Source organism: Quercus lobata, chromosome 2 (assembly GCF_001633185.2).
Source record: "Quercus lobata isolate SW786 chromosome 2, ValleyOak3.0 Primary Assembly, whole genome shotgun sequence".
Lineage (NCBI taxonomy): Eukaryota > Viridiplantae > Streptophyta > Magnoliopsida > Fagales > Fagaceae > Quercus > Quercus lobata.
In genome coordinates this window covers 101,910,508-101,915,431 of record NC_044905.1, presented here as the reverse complement: position 1 = coordinate 101,915,431, position 4,924 = coordinate 101,910,508, and the positions used below count along the sequence as shown (strand labels likewise).

The following is a 4,924-nucleotide window of genomic DNA, read 5'->3' as shown; positions in this document are numbered from 1 at the left end:
GGGTCTTTGTACAGCCATCAATGAGTGCATATGGCATGTCTTGATGATATGATCACTCATTGTTTGTTGGTCGTCCACATTGTGCGTCAAGTCTCGATGATATGAACAAAAGGGAGAGCCTGACAATATCAATTGATAGAAAGGGTAAAAGTTTAAAGTGATAATTGCACTTGAGTCTTGAATTTCCTGATGATATGGACAGAAGAGTAGAGCAAAATAAATGGCTATAAAATTTTTTTTTTGAGAAACAATGGCTATAAAATTAGAAAAGGGTAAAAGTAAAGGTATTCATGAAGCCTACTTTATTTTCCGCATTTCAGTATTATGTGCAGTTAAAGAATATTATTAAAAAAAAAGAAAAAAAAGGGAACATTGGAAATTTGATATGCAGAAGAATCAATTGTACAAGTAAGCAAAAACTTTGAAAGCATTAATGCACTTTTTTTGAGGTGGGCTTGAAACTAATTTCTCAAAAAAATTGAATTTTTTTTAATGAAAAAAAAAACTTGTTTATAAGGCTATCCAAAGAAACATATTCTGGACGAATCAATAGAAAGGGATGAAAAAGGTGAATAATGCAAAGCACTATATGAATGTATTTCATCCGGGAATGCAAAAGCTTACTGAAATATGAGTGAAGTTCACTTTTGAGGCAACTTTATAGCTATTTTATTATTAAGAGAAAAAAAATTATAGCTATTTTATTATTTTAAGAAATTATAGTTATTTTAGAGCTAACCAAGTCTTTCGTATTTGTAGGTTTTGACTTGCATTATGTGAATAAATGATGCAACATCGGGATAGTGAACACTCAGACTATGTAAAATGAGTTTCTCAACACACACACACACACACAAAAAAACCATGTAAAATGACACGCGAATAACCAATCATTCTCAATCATGATGTTGCAACTGATAAAATGAGTCTAATATTTTTGTGGTCGATCTCAATCCCCATTTAGCATCCACGTCGATGGAGTTAAAGATTTTAGCATTTAACATTTTAAAAAATTACTTTATTTATTTTAATACATAATTTTACAACACACTCTACATCATACTCTTATTTTTTCAGTCAAATACTATTCATTCCTTTATTAATTTCTTTATCATTCCTCTCTCCTCCTCTCTGCCACAAAACTCAACAAAAGAGATAAAATAATATGTTTTTATGCCTTCTTGCTCAAGTGAACTGCCAAGCTGGCAGTTCACTGTAGCAAGAGAAGGCAAAAAGCAATTGCCTTCGGCATCATTAATGCTGGACACTAAATTGGAGTTTGAAGTTACAAAATAGTTAAAAAGCAATTTTATCACCACCAATGTTGATGCTCAAGAATATTCAATCTGTTATAGATTTTTGAAGTTAAATGGGTTGACATTACTTTAGCTGATTATTTTAGATTTATTTTAAATGGCAAATAGATTAACATGACTTATCACCTTTATTATAGTTTTTTTTTTTTTTTTTAATCATTCTTATGTCCATATTTCACTATATCTATTAGCTATATAAAAAGCACCAATAATTTTACAGTACACATTTGGTTTATTAAGTCCTTTGATTTTATTTTATTCAAGTTTTGAAGAGTTGCTACAGTGCCAATTTGGTTTGTTCAATTGACACTGTAACTACAGTGCTTTGGTTTCAACCTATACACTGTTGCTGTTTTCTTTTCCTTTTTTTTTTTTTTTTTTTTTCCTCTGCTTTCTTTTCTTTTTTTTAACAATTTTTCATTTATCATTTGTTCTAAAAATGTTATGGATGTAGCATTTCTCTCAAATAAAATAAAAATATATCTATTTGGATCCTAAAAATAAAAGTATTGTGAAATTTTTTTAATATTTTGTTGTATTCTTAGACTTCTTTTTTAGTATATATAGTCAAATTGGGTGAGCCAAAATTCACTGTACATTTCACGCACAATTTTCTTGTATTGTCTTTTTGTTTGTTTTTTGTTTTTTAATGCATAATTTTAAGACCAGTAATAATTTTTTACCTAAAATTTATTGTAAAAATGCTGTGAACATAAAAATTAAATAATAAAATATCAAACTGGCTACCATAGCTGGAAATAAAAAATATCACAAAAATGTTGTGACATTTTGTTATATTCCTAAACTTCTTTTTTGTGTGACATTTTGTTGTATTCATAGGCTTCCTTTTTTGTTTAGTCAAATTTAGTAAGCCAAACTCATTGGTTTAGGCACAATTTTCTTCCTTAAGAACATAAAACTCTCACTTGACTCTTGATATGATTTTGCTCTACTCCAAGCAACTAAAATCTACAATTCTCACATACTAAGTTCTACAATTGCAGTATGGCGCAAAGCAGAAGCCAAAAGCAGGAAAGCTACACCCCAGACAAGAAGTCATGGTCTTATTTGGCTATGGTATAAAATTGTATCAAAGTTTACGGTGGTTTGGGAAGCTTATGGTGCATTCTCGGACCCAATACTACAAATTTCTGAGGATGGTTTCTTGTTTTTCATAGAAAAAGGTGTGCCTTCTGTTTTTCCAGGCAACCTCGGTTCTTTTGGTTCTGCCATTGGGATAGGGGTGCTACTTGACAACGGAAATTTTATTATAAAAAGTAAGGGGTGCTACTTGACAACGGAAATTTTATTATAAAAAGTAAATTTGATAACACTGTATCGTATCAGACTTTTGGGGATTCAACCAATACATGGCTGCCAAGGGCTGCCTTCGAAACATATACAATTTACTATGGAAATGATTATCCATCTTCTCCGTTTCTAACTGATGGGCCTTACTCTGCTGCATTTTCAGAAAATGATAGAACGGGTTATACTTATTTGTCATTATCTTATAGAGATAATTATTGGTATATGTATGGCAGGAATCTGTCTGCAAAAGAATTGACTAACCAATACGTTAATGTATCCTATGTTTCCGATAATAGTGAAAGCTATTTTATATATTCTGTTTGATTTCCCTTATAAGTTCGCAAGATTTGTTTTGAATGTCACCGGGGAGTTCATTCTCTATGTATGGAACAATGATTTACACCAATGGAATTCAGTTTGGAAGACACCTCCGCATCGTTGTGAGATTTTGGGTATCTGCGGGGACAACGGCATTTGTAATGAGTGGAATTCACCTCTTTGTGATTGCCCCAAAGGATTTAGACCAAAAGATCCAAGAGAGTGGGACTTACTTGACTACACAGGAGGGTGTCAGAGAAGCAAGCCTTTAGAATGCTCAGATAACAAGTTCATCACGATGCCGAATATGCGCTTTGTAGAAGCAGCAGAATATCCGGTCGTCAAAAATGTTGAAGAATGCAAATTAAATTGCTTAAGCAATTGTTCTTGTTTTGCTTACTCTTATAATAATGGGTGTTTAATTTACAGTGAAACACTCAGAAATCTAGAACAACTTTCTTCTGATAATAAGTTAGGTGGAGATTTTCATGTTCGCGTTTCAATGGGAAGTAAAATCAAGATATCAAAAAAGGTTGCTCGGATTGTTGGAGTTCTCATTACGCTCATCCTTCTCATTATCATTGTATTGTCAATTATTTGGAGGCATTCCACTGGTGCACTCAAGGAAGTGGAATGTTCTTTAATTATGTTTAAGTATCGAGATTTGAGCAACAAAGAACTTCTCCCAAAAACTTGGGGAGGGAGGCTTTGGTTCTGTCTTTAAAGTGGCATTGCCAAATTCAAGACCTATTGCAGTGAAGAAAATAAGAAATCTAGAGAAAGGTGAGAAGCAATTTCGTGCAGAAATTAGTACTCTTGGAGCAATCCAACACGTCAATCTTCTTCACCTACGTGGTTTTTGTGTAGAAGTTTCAAAAAGATTTCTTGTCTATGATTACATGCCAAAAGGTTCTCTAGAATCCCATTTGTTCCAAAACACTTCCAAGATTTTGGATTGGAAGACAAGATATCAAATTGCAATTGGAATTGTCAAGGGGTTGGCTTACCTTCATGATAATTGCAGAGATTGTATCATGCATTTTGACATCAAACCTGAGAACATATTGTTGGATGCTGAATATAATCCAAAAGTGGCTGATTTTGGTCTCGCAAAAATAACTGGACAGGACTTCAGTCATGTGCTGACCACCATAAGGGGAACTAGGGGCTATATAGCACCAGAATGGATTTTAGGTGAAGCTGTTACTCCAAAGGTTGATGTTTTCAGTTACGGGAGGCTTCTTTTCGAGATAGTATCTGGTAGGAGAAATATGGACATGATAGATGGTGATGATGAAGAGATACGTAACTACTTTCCAGCTCGTGTTGCAATTGCGATAAACAAAGGGGAAGACCTTCTGACACTACTAGATCACAAATTAGAGGGAAATGCCAACATGGAAGAGCTAATTAGAGTTTGTAAAGTTGCTTGTTGGTGCATTCAAGATGATCCAAGGGATAGACCAACTATGGGCCAGGCAGTTCAAATTCTTGAAGGAGTGATGCAAGTGGACGTGCCTCAAATTCCTCTATATTTCCAACGCCTTTCAGAAAATCCAATGGCAGCGATTGTTTCTCAAGAGACTGAGACTTCTTCAAGTTCATATTGATGGGCACAAGGTACTATCTTAACTCTGCCTTTACAATCAGTGCACTCTTTGTAGTCAAAATAATGTTTATCGTTTCTTTAATCTACTGCAAACTATGATAAAAGGTCACTGTTGTTAGAAGCCAAGGAGCCAAGTGCATAAAAACAAATGTAATTTCGACCATCATGGGTGCCAAAAGCAATAGTGTGCTTCTTTGTTTCTCTTTTGGAGGCTATTTTTCGTTGGAGACTGTTTTTTGTCTTCTATTTTGTACCTGGTATCCAAAATTTTTTTTAAAAATGTGGCCAAGTGCATGTAGGTGTCTCTGCCAGTGACAATTTGTTTGTTGTGTATTTGTTGAAAGACCATGAGAAAACGTGTGAATGTAAT

General features: G+C 33.7%; 1 pseudogene; it reads left to right on the top strand.

Annotated features, from left to right (window-relative positions):
* The first annotated feature begins 2,898 nt into the window (after positions 1 to 2,898).
* On the top strand, positions 2,899 to 4,555 carry LOC115974077 (annotated as a pseudogene).
* The last annotated feature ends 369 nt before the right edge of the window (positions 4,556 to 4,924 follow it).